This window comes from Anabrus simplex, chromosome 1 (assembly GCF_040414725.1).
Source record: "Anabrus simplex isolate iqAnaSimp1 chromosome 1, ASM4041472v1, whole genome shotgun sequence".
NCBI lineage: Eukaryota > Metazoa > Arthropoda > Insecta > Orthoptera > Tettigoniidae > Anabrus > Anabrus simplex.
The window spans coordinates 230,604,168-230,617,086 of NC_090265.1; positions in this window are offsets into that span (position 1 = coordinate 230,604,168).

Below are 12,919 nucleotides of genomic sequence, written 5' to 3' on the forward strand. Positions count from 1 at the left end.
GGATGCAGAATAAAGTAGGTCTCGGTCTACAACTGGCCACGGATCGTCCGTGGTCCGACAGTTCTGTACCCGAATGACCAACCGAGCAGAGGACAGGTAGCCACGACTCTACCGTGGCTTTACATCTCTGCGTTCGGAAGACGGATAGGGGCTGAGAATAGTTTTCCATTCTCCTGCACTTAGAAGAAAATGGGGACAGTTCCTACCTAGTATAGGCCACCGCCGCTAACTCTCCCAAGTTCATCACCACAAATTTCCCGGCTTGAGAAACAGTATCACAGTCTAAAAGGATAAATAAGAAAGAGAGGAAACGGGGAAAAATTAGAAAAACATGAACAGATATCCTTCTTCCTCTGGTAACATCTCCTTACAAAAAATGGCAACGATTATTATGCAGTATGTTTTCCTATTTTGTGTTTCGCACATTATAAAGTTGCCATATCATGGATTTCGAGTCAATGTCGGAAGATTCGCTCCCTGGATTGTCTTCTCTGCCCACGTCCACAATTTAATTCTCTTATCAGTTTTACCAGCGACAATGCAAGGAGGGAAAATACCCCATCAATATAGCTCACTGAAGAAAAGAATATTTCGAAGTTGGCCACGACTGGGATCGAAGGCTCTTCGGCGAAGCTTGGCGGCAGTTGGAGTCCGAAAATAACAGTGGGAGAACCTACCTGAGAACAGAAAGGAATGTATAAAGACCACTAATAACCCCGACACTCTTTGGGAGAGTTAATATTTCGCAAGATTTCCCGATTTACGTACTACCTTGTGGTTGGTGACGTGGTTATCCATGGGATCATGGACTTTCTGTGATATATCTATATGCCAAAGAGTGTATGGGATTATTGGCAAATTCTTCAGCGTCCACCTTACGACAGTATAAACACAAACGGGAACAAAATAACACTTCATGGCACGTCAAAACGAGTTTCGAATGGGATCTTGCGTTAGTCGGCATCCTAAATATTTGAAATGTGATATTTTTCGGGGTTGTTTCCATTCAGGGTGATAACAGCGTTGGTGATTTTCGGTCAGCACGTTACCATGAGTCTTAGTTTCTGAGAAATTGTGTTCTAGCTCTTCCAATGAACTCAAATGAACGTCGTCTCGAATAAATACAGAGAGTACTACAGAGATTGTTCACTGTGATGTGACTAATGATCCAATCTTCCTTTTGGCTGCCCGTGTTTAGTCACATATAATCCTCTGGAATAATAACAATGAAGAACTTAGTCTCAGAGCACAAGAAGATATCAAAAACTCTAGCTCCACACATCCATGGTGTTATAGCTGTAGAATTCGAATGCCTGAAATCAATATCAAAACAGTATAGTAGATCACCAGGAAAAAATGTAATGCAGCTACTGAATGTTGCTTGAAATGGACCATTGCAGCTCCATATGAGTGGTAGGCCATTCGCCTCCAGCTGGTTATGATTTGCCCCGCTAAACTTAGGTTGCCCTGAACAAAGCCGAACCGAATATGGATGACATGGCCCATTGTTTCATTAAGTGGAGCATCAGTTCTTCTCCAAGCTGAGACAGTGGTGCAATACGAATATCAATCCAGGGCTTCCTCTGGAACCGTAGAAGACATTTTGAGGATCTCTGAACGGGATACAGAATAGCTGGACAATCCTGATTTAGCAATCTGATTTCCCTTGACGATGAGTTGATTGAATCTTTGATTTCCATGTATGGCATTTAATTACTTTTGTAAATTGATGTATGATTCGGAATGAGCTAAACGAATAACAAAGTGACACGTTGTATGTTCACTCGTATTACAGAGAACAGTATTATAAGACAAAGGAAAAAAATCTGATGAGGACTTCACTCATATGTACGCAGCCCAATTTTCCCTTCCCCATGTTAGTCAACGTGTAGACAATAATAATTCATGTGTTGCCGTAGCGTAGTCATTACCCCCAAGTCTTGAAACACACGGTAAGAGTCATTGTCATGGAATGAGACTCGCTGACTACTGCTGGGTTGTAATTAAAGCTGCCATGTATCTACTTCGTGGACAATGGCAATGGAGAGACAATACGTCATACCTGGCTCATCCTCTTCCTGTATGTCCTGTCGTAACGTCTGAGTCACAGAATCGCGCGTTTGTTCTCAAGAAACTAATCACAGTGTTTGAGAATACCATGTTACGTGCAGAACACTTCTCTAACATTTACTTTATACGATCCTGAGATTAGAATTTAATGCTGCCATTTATACGCGGAGAACACTTTCCCCTTTCTTGATAAATGGAAGAATAATTTAATGCCATCCTAACTCAATATTTTATACAAAGTTTATAGTTCAAAGTAGAATTTTGAAGGTTGCGAAAAAAAATTTCGACACTCCATGCCATTCGATGTCGTCATTCAGAAGATATCTGGTCACATATCAGATTCCCGCTGCCATCTGCTAGAGTGGCGATAGCTAAAGATACACTATTATTATTATTATTATTATTGTTATTATTATTATTATTATTATTATTATTATTATTATTATTATTTCTTTACTGGCGAGACGTAGTGTCTTCAGTGCACTATATCTTCTGATGTGGGTTAGAACAATTTTGTTACTTTCATTGATCTGCCTCTGTCTAATCCTTGGATTTGACAATATGAAAGTGGCTGAGGTATGTCTGATTATAGTAATGCCATTCTTTATGCAGCAATTCCTGCTATGAATGGTGAAAAATGTTGCTCACAGGTCTGTAGGTGCATGCATTTCAGTGGGCTTGGCAGACTTGTATGTAATAGCAACTTCTGGCTTAGTGAGGAAAGCAACGGGAGGCTACCTCACTCCTCATTTCCCCGGTACGCCTCTTCAGTGATGCCTAGGCCACCTATGACAGGTGAACTGTTGAAGATCCAACCAGTCTTCGGGCTGAGGACTGAACATACATCGCACATTATTATTATTATTACTATTATTATTATTATTATTATTATTAGTAGTAGTAGTAGTAGTAGTAGGAATTAATAGTTTTGCTATTGCTTAAAATTATTGACACTAATTGCGACGTCGTAGGATGCAAGGACGTAGACGTTGATGACATGTAGCTACGATCAACACTAGCTAGTTTTCAAACGCGATTGATAAGCCGCTGTTGTAAATAAACCGACTAAAATTGACATTTTCGTTTCAAGAAGCCGTGAAGTGTGATGTATTTCTTGCAAGAATACTTACTAGGCCGCAACGTTGCGGAAGTGAACAGCGAACGTGTTGACATGATACACGGAGCGGCGCTGTTTGGTTGCCGCATGGACTGAGCGCAGCACACCTGCCCAGTTCTTCTTATTTTCAATTTGAGACGCTAAAAATATATGTAGATGACGCAGAGGTGGAAGAAGCAACTTGTTTAGTATTGATATTAATCAGAAGATAAAGAGTAAATTTTTTTTGTCCGTGTGCTCTTCTGATTTCCCTAATTTATTTTTGTTATCGCGGTTCTCCTTTTAATGTCACTGTAATAATCTGCACACTTCACATTCCATAAACAATCAATTGCGCCTCCCAAATGTATTTATTAACGGAGTTACGAACTCACGCAGGTATGTTTATACCCAGACTCTACAGCAGGGCCTCTCAAACGCCCAAAATCTCACGCGTGCAGATCGAGGCGCAAGAGCTCCGTGCACTGTGCATCAGTGCCGCTCGGTATAGCTCGGATCAACGCTTCGTCTCTTGGCTACTCGGCTAAGCTCGGCTCTACTCGGCTCTACTCGGCTCAACTCAGCCCGGATTTGGAGCGCTACGGCGCAAGTGGGGCAGAGGGAGACAGGCGGAGCGAGCGAGAGAGGCGTGAGGAAAGAGAGAGTAAGCGCTATTGCTCCAAATCGAGGAGTGGGGGGTCTGCACTCTGGTCAACCAAGGCAAGTCGTCTTTTGCACCGTGCACAGTGCATGCACCACGCGCATGCACCCTGAGAGGCCCTGCTCTACAGGGTCCCTCATAAACTAAGATCGAACGCACGGTGTTTGTACTCTGCGCTACGGCAGCTACCTCAGCCGAACTTATGTCGCGCGGGGCCGCCCTGCTTTAAGCAACTACAGTATATACAATCTTTTTTTAAAAATTTGCTTTACGTTGCACCTACACAGACATGTCTTATGGCGACGATGAGAGAAGAAAGGCCTGGGAGCTGGAAGGAGGCGGCCGTGGCCTTAATTATAGTACAGTCCCGTTATTTACCTTGTGTGAAAATGGGAAACCACGGAAAATCATCTTCAGGACTGCTGACAGTGGGGAAATCTTACCTTATAAAATATGTTGGAAGTGTCGTTCTTCCTGGGTTATACAGGCATTTTATCTGGTAGGCACATTCTGGCTTGAGCGAATGAGTTCTTCCACTGTAATGTTTCTGATTTCATTCATAATGTTTCCTTCCAATTCCTCCAATGTGTAAGGATTTGTTCGATACACTTTTCTCTTTCAGTTTACCCCATAACTTAAAAATTATACACCGTTAGATCTGGAGAACCAGCACTGATCACTCTGTCTGCAAATATTTCCGAGATTGTAAGAAGGGAATCTTCTTCAGTATGAGCAGGGGCTGAGTCTTGTAAAAACCAACCACGCGATCTTTATTTTTTCGTTAACTGATGGAGGAATGTTGCCGAAATGCCATCTTGGTACCTCTCTGCACACCGAGCTCGATAGCTGCAGTCGCTTAAGTGCGGCCAGTATCCAGTAATCGGGAGATAGTGGGTTCGAGTCCCACTGTCGGCAGTCCTGAAGATGGTTTTCCGTGGTTTCCCATTTTCACACCAGGCAAATGCCGGGGCTGTACCTTAATTAAGGCCACGGCCGATTCCTTCCAATTCCTAGGCCTTTCCTATCCCATCGTCGCTGTAAGACATATCTGTGTCGGTGCGACGTAAAGCAAATAGCAGAAAAAGAAAATACCTCTCTGCATTTACTTTCGTCTCGAAAAAAATTAGCTCAATTATTGGCCTTGAACTAACAGAACAACTAACACCGATCTTTCAATCATGATGTGAGACTTCATAAACACCATTAGGATTTCCTGCACAACAATAGCGAGAATTTTCACTGTTCGCATGACCATTAAGATGAAACCAGAAAGGATATACGGTGTTGAAATAATAACTGTCTCACCATGTTAACAGTTGAGATTCAGAATGGCGACTGATGCTTGCCATATCGAACACGTGCAAGTTGCTTGCAAGGTCAAAAGTCATGCGCGCACCTCCCATACTGCAGTCTACTTATCGCAGAGTAAAAACGCCGCTTCGATGGTCTTAGTTTATATGAGAAACCCTGTACTGCTACTGCTGCATGCTGCAAAATTTTCCATTAAACAGATATTCGCTGCAAGGATGCCACCACATCACGTTCACTGTTCAGACATGGTCACTTTTAAGCTACATGCAATACGCAGTTAATTGCAAACGTAAACTTTTCAGTCTCTGTGATATGGCCTGTGATGCAGTTCTTTAGTAGTACACTATTTTGAGCTGCCACACGTCGAAAATCGCTATTTGTAGTCGTAGCTTTAGATAAAGTATACTAAGCTCGTGTCCTCATTCCGAGGTGGTGCAGCTATTTTCAGGCACACGTCCAATGGAAGTGAGCTGCACAGTACCATTTCAACCACATACCAGCCCTCCCGCCATTCTTAAATTTCTGGCAGTACCGGGAATCGAACCCGGGCCCCCGAAGACGGCAGCCAATAAAACTAACCGTTACGGTACGGAGGCGGAAGTAGCTTTAGATAGAACATGCGTTTATGGGAGATAGTTCCTGAACTGCAAAATATATTCCATTCGGTTTCAGTGTATCTATCGGTGTTTCTTTTAATATTCTTAAAATAATTATTTTGTGCAATAAGACTTTATTTCATATTAGTAAAACTATATATATTTATTTCATCCATTGGTTTAGTAACTGAGAACACTTTAATTATACTCACTGACAACGAAGATTTAGAAGAAGTGTGGATATGAAAAGAAAGTACATGTGTCGAAAGATCATTCCAATGATTACAATATCGATCGAAGAGGTAATGGAATTCACCAGGGCTTCAACGGCTGGAATGGTGAACCCGCCGTCGCTGTGTTCACCAACTTCCTGACACTTATTTCTGCCTCATAGGTAGGTAAGGGTTGTTCTGCCCGAAGGCAGGTCCGAACCTCCGCAGAGGTGTTCCTGAACCGGAGTTTACGTGCGGTAGGGTGGCCAGTTCCTTTCCGCTCCTCCATTCCCTTACCTCCCACCAACAGCGCGTGGCAACCCATCCAACTCCTGACCACGCCCAATGTTGCTTAACTTCGGAGATCTCAAGGGATCCGGTGTTTCAACACGTTGGCCTGCCTCATAGCATTATCGTTAAAACCGTGGTAGAGCAACGAATGGCTTCTGTCGGCTATTCTAAAAAATTTAAGCCCACTGATCATTTCAAATCAACTCGCTTAGACATCCATTGATGGTATTCAAGTACGCCGAATTGTAGTCTAAATTCGACCATTCATTCTGCACCCATCACTAGTAACTAGTAATGGGTGCTAACTGTTAGCCTTACACTATCCGGAAGAGACTGCTTTCACTGCTAAATATTAGCGCAATTGGAAAGTTGGAAATCGTAAGAAGGGAGTCTGTCCAGCACCGCTATAGAAAATAATGAAATGTGGAAAATCAGATGCACAAACAACAACAACAACAACAACAACAATAATAATAATAATAATAATAATAATAATAGTAATAATAATGATAAAATAATGGTGGGCTGAGTGACTCAGATGTTTGAGGCGCAGGCCTTCTGACCCCAACTTGGCAGGTTCGATTCTGCTTCAGTCCGGTGGTAATTGAAGGTGCTCAAATACGTCAGCCTTGAGTCGGTAGATTTACTGGTACATTAAAGAACGTTTGTGGAACTAAATCCCAGCATTTCGGCGTTTCCGAAAACCATAAATGTAGTTAGTGGGACTAAAGCCAATAGCATTAATAATAATAATAAATATTTGGGATGCGCCAAAATTTCTGAAAACAGATATTGGCCAAATAGAGAGGGTAAAAAAATTCAAATATCTAGGGGAAATAATCCAAGAAAATGGTTTAGAAAAATCTGCAGTAGAGGAGAGGGTACATAAAATGGAGAGAGCTTATGGTGTCACCAAAGATATCTACAATAAAAGATGCCTATCCAAAAATGCAAAAATAAGGCATTACAACACAGTAGTGAAGCCAGAATGCCTATATGCAAGCGAGTGTCTGGCATTAAACTATAATTTAGATAAACTAGAAATACTAGAAAGGCGAATCATGAGAAAAATATTAGGCCCACAAAACACAGCAGACGGTTGGAAATTACGAAGTAATGCTGAAATATATCAAAAAATAGAAAATATCAGATGTAATGAGGAAAAGGAGACTTATGTTTTTTGGACATTTATATCGAATGCAAGATAGTAGATTAACCAGTAAGATTTTCAGATATTTGTGGAGTAAGAAATCAACGATAAGCTGGGTCAATGAAGTAAGAAAGGATTTAGAAAAAAACAATATAACAACAGAAGAAATAAATAATAGAGAAGGCTTTCGGGAAAAAGTATTGAAAATAGAAGGATTCCAAGGTAGGAAAGTAAAAATGACTGGTTCAAAGTGGTCTGAAGACAGAAAGAAGAAACATAGTGAACAGATGAAAGCGTACTGGAAGAAAAGGAAAGAACAAAGAAGAAGGAATTGAAATTGGCACGTGGTCCTCTGGTGGCCCATTCGAAAGAATAATAATAATAATAATAGTAATTCATTATGTGACGAAATTATGTTGCTCGCGACCGCACTGCCTTAAGCGTGTATAAAATCTTATATGAAATCTTACCTTATAAAAGTTGGTGGGAGTGTCGTTCTTCGTGGGTTATACAGACATTGTATATGGTTAGCACATTCTGGCTGATGCCAGTGGGTTCTGCCTCTGTGATGTTTCTGATTTCATTCTTTCAGTTCCTCCAATGTGTGAGCAGTTGTTCGACATACTCTTTCTTTCAGTTTAACCCACAAGTAGAAATTACACACTGTTAGATCTGGAGAACGAGGGTGAAACAGACCAGCACTGATCGTTCTGTCTGCAAACACTTTCGAGATTGTAAGAAGGGAATCTTCTGCACTATGAGCAGGAGCAGAATCTCGTTAAAAACAACCCCTCGCAAATTCATTATTATTATTATTAGACTATTATTATTATTATTATTATTATTATTATTATTATTATTATTATTATTATTATTATTATTATTATGTTATTAAGTTGCGAACGTATGGTATTCTACCAGTTCGCAGACCCTTGCTTCTAGCTCGTTAGCATGGTCTTTCGTAATAGCGATTAATTAATGTCACGGCCGCTTCCTTCGCACTACTAGACCTTTCCTACCCCAACTGTCTTTGCCGGTGCGTCGTGGAGCAATTGTCAAAAAATGGTTGTTTGAGAATGAGCAAAAGTCCAGTATTGGTCATTTGGGGTTATGAACACTGTTACTTATTTCAAACGTAAATGCATCATGTTACACAGAAATCGCACAAGTCCAATGATTTCATATCCTAATATCGCAATTTAAATTTCATGATATTTCGAGAAATAATACATATCCCAGACCAGCTGTTACGAACGATATGGAAAAGGAAACTAAGTGCAAGCATTTATGCCTATGGATGGAAATGTAAGCTGTAAAACATGAAAATGGAGTAGCATTACAGTGTCCTAAGTTTTAAGGCTATTGATGCACAGGACATTATAGTTATTAAGAATTACAAATATAAATTGGAGCTCCTTGGAACGTTAAATTGATTAATTTTAATTGAACAAGTCAATATTACGGTCATTAAAAGTCTTAAATTTAGAAATTATATAAATTACTTGCGTTCGTTTGAGGAACAGCACAAGTCCATTTTAAATCGATAGCCCACTGAACAGAAAAATGTCACTTCAAAATTATTAAAATATGGCGATCAACTACTCAGAAGATGTCCTTTTTAAAGGTGCAGCAGTCATCATCCTCACCTACTTAATTTTAATTTCCGAAGTATGTATACCCTTCTGGACTTGTCTTCTCAAACTTCCGATTCATTTACTATGCTACCGTCTTGAAATAATTCGCCAGTTCTAATTTCGTATAGCTTACTTGCCATAACGGCCTGAAGGTTGGTTGGATCCCCAACATCTCCACCATGACCTGTCATGGACAGCCTGGACATCACTGAAGAAGTGTACTGGCTTAAGAAGGACTTAAGTATGTGACCATTGTTTTGCTCACTGAGCTATTACATATCAGTCTATCAAGCTTAAAAACATGACTAATTAATTAATGGATTTACTAGCATCGTACATACCCCAGTCACTTTCATATTACTCCGTAGCTGAACGGTGAGCGTGTAGGTTACCGGATACAAGTATTGCGGGTTCAGTTGTTGAACAGATGAATGTATGTCTATACCCTAGTCCCGTTTCCTAATATGGGGTTGAGAATGAGGTGAGATGAAATTATATGGTATGTTTTGCGGCCGGATGCCCTTCCTCTCTCCAACGTCAATTGAGGAAATAATGATGCAATGAATAATCGTGTATGAAACTGGGTGATTGGGTCGAAGGAACCGGCTGTAGCCTATGAAAGGAATTTACCTGGCAGTGAAAATGGGAAACGACAGAAAACCATTCTCAGGATAGCCGACGGTGGGTTTCGTACCCAGTCGTCTCCCGAATGCAGAGCTTGGCTCCACAGCTTTGAGAGTTAACACACGCGGCCACTCCCCTCTGTACTGAGACAAATTTATATAAGTAACAAATTTGTTGCGTACCGGGCGAGTTGGCCGTACGGTTAGGAGCGCGCGGCTGTGACCTTGCATCCGGGAGATGGTGGGTTCGAACCCCGCTGTCGGAAGCCATGAAAATGGTTTCCCGTGGTTTCCCATTTTCACACTAGATAAATGCTGGGGCTGTACCTCAATTAAGGCCACAGCCGCCTCCTTCCAACTCCTAGGCCTTTCCTATCCCTTCGTCACCATAAGACATATCTGTGTCGTTGCGACGTAAAACTAATAGCAAAAAGAAAAAAAATATGTTGTACCCCGTACCTGAGGACAAAAGTTAGTGGACTGCGAACACTTCGTCTTGGCTGTAATTAATCCGTCAATAGACTAATAATAAAAACTTAATTTCGTATGGAAAGATATATTGTTAAACATTTCTTTGAAACGCACTTTTATTAGTCATAATGTCCTTACAGAGGACAGCAGAGGCTTGGGGCAACTTAACTTCAATTTTGGAAACTACGTGGAACTTGCCCCACATGAGAAGCGTGGTTCTGTACAAAGCAAGAGGTTAGTGCAATAAATTTTGCCATATGGTGACATAATGGATGTTCCACATGGGATATCTGACGGTCGGAGGTAGAAATGAGACGTGAGTGTTTCCCTCGACAGTTGCTTATCCCTCCGAGAGGTGGCCTACTTCAGCAGAGTGGCCTTCTCTCGTCCTTCCTCCTCACCCACTGCTCTCAACAGAGAAATCTCTCTTTCGTTTGGTTTGAGCTCGCGGAGGCCGCATCTGCTTTGCATTGATTCTTACATCCATGAACCTTGATGCGCTAGAATAAACTCAGCACTACTGTTCTTTCTCCAGCTAAGAAATCATTCGCAAAGACTTTCAGCCTAGTGCTACTCTGCATGCACCAGAGGATGAGTAAACAATAGTCCGGCGCACTCCACGCTAGGGCAGTCATGCAGCACCAGCATACAATAAGCCCAGCCAGAGTTAGAAAACCTAGGAAGCTACTTGCCAAACAGTGAAGATGATATTAATGGGGAGATTTTCTCCATTGTTCCGCCAGTCCCTGCTGAGACCATGGCACCTGGGTAAGGAACGAGATCATCCATATTATTATTATTATTATTATTATTATTATTATTATTATTATTGCTAATATCATGTTCATTATTATGTGTTAATTTTACCGTGAGTATAAGAGTTCATGAATTCAAATTAGAGTATTAACCACAAAATATACAGGTATTTTCTGAGATTAATGCAAATGAACTTAACGGAATATTGGGATGTATATCCGCAGTTCATAAAATACGATTTTCTAATTTAGCGAGTCGTTGTCCGCGGGAAGAGCTGTAATTAGTAATAATAATAACGTTATTTGTTTTACGTCCCACTAACTACTCTTTTACGGTTTTCGGAGACGCCGAGGTGCCGGAATTTAGTCCCGCAGGAGTTCTTTTACGTGCCAGTAAATCTACCGACACGAGGCTGACGTATTTGAGGGCCGGGCTGAGTGGCTCAGACGGTTGAGGCGCTGGCCTTCTGACCCCAGCTTGGCAGGTTCGATCCTGGCTCAGTCCGGTGGTATTTGAAGGTGCTCAAATACGTCAGCCTCGTGTCGGTAGATTTACTGGCACGTAAAAGAACTCCTGCGGGACTAAATTCCGGCACCTCGACGTCTCCGAAAACAGTAAAAGAGTAGTTAGTGGGACGTAAAACAAATAACATTATTATTATCGTATTTGAGCACCTTCAAATACCACCGGACTGAGCCAGGATCGAACCTGCCAAGTTGGGGCCAGAAGGCCAGCGCCTTAACCGTCTGAGCCACTCATCCCGGTAGCTGTAATTAGAGTGCGATGTTTGTTAGATAGGTAGTAGATTCATTTGCCCGTCGGCTTATACCACCCGCCGTACCATACCTCAAGCAGTATGCATGTATGTAATTTCGTAGGTGGATCGCTTCATTGCTTCTTCAAGTAGTATGCATGTATAGGTCTAATGTGCAAGAAACAATTCTAATTTTCGCCACTTCACTGCAGCTTCAAGTATTATGTGTGCGTATTTTTCAAGAAACAATTCTAAGTAAATCACTGCAGAGCAGCTCTTGATAATATGCATACGTAAGTTGCATGAAAATGATCTATGATGCACAAGAAGGAAACGTTTTCACAGTAGAAACTATTGTAATGTATGTCAGTAAAGCTCAAATTCGTTCATCATTAGATTTTACCTGAGCTACAAACGTCGAATTTCCAACATTCATTTCATCTTTTTTTTTAAGAGGACATTATTTTGACGGCATGTGGATTCAGGGTCCTAAAATTAACTAGCATAAAAATATTGTTACTTATTTCCCAGGCACTCTCCACGTATATTTATGAGATCGGCAGTTTATTTTTCCGTTTTGCATAATAACTAGACACTTTTTGTATTTATCAGCCACTTCAGCTAATGCCAATGTCGAGTTCAGTGCAATTTTTGGTTATTTATTTGTGTGTCAGTAACAGTATCACTGGAAAACATCTGGGCGAGTCACAAATAACTGTTTGGGTCATGCGAAAGAAGACAAAATAGATCTTTGTGGGGCAATTTTTTTTTTGAAAATGTTTATATTCGTGTGCATCGCAGCATACTGTAAAAATCTACTTTAAAACATTGCATGTACAAGTTACAAACATTAGCGTTGACAAGGGTTAACTGGGTTGTCTTTGTACCGATGTAATTAGGAGCCCGGCTTCATGTCTAAATGGTTAGCGAGCTGGTATTTGGTGAAAGGGTCCTGAGTTCGATTCCCGGCTGGGTCGGGAATTTTTAACTTTAATTGGTTAAATCCCCTCGGACGGGAACTGGGTGGTATGTGCCGTCTTCATCATCATTTCATCCTCATCACGACGCGCAGGTCGCCTACGGGAGTCAAATCACAAGACCAGCACCAGGCCTCTCTGGAGGTCACACGGCATTTCATTTCATTTCGAATGTGGTGCCAAACTTGTTAAGTAATAGTTAATTTTGGAATGACAGAGGGATGAAAGAACAGTGAAGAACACGACTAATTATTTTATCATTAGGATGACGGAGGGCTGACTAAATACAAAAGGTAATGATTAATTTCCTCTGGGAA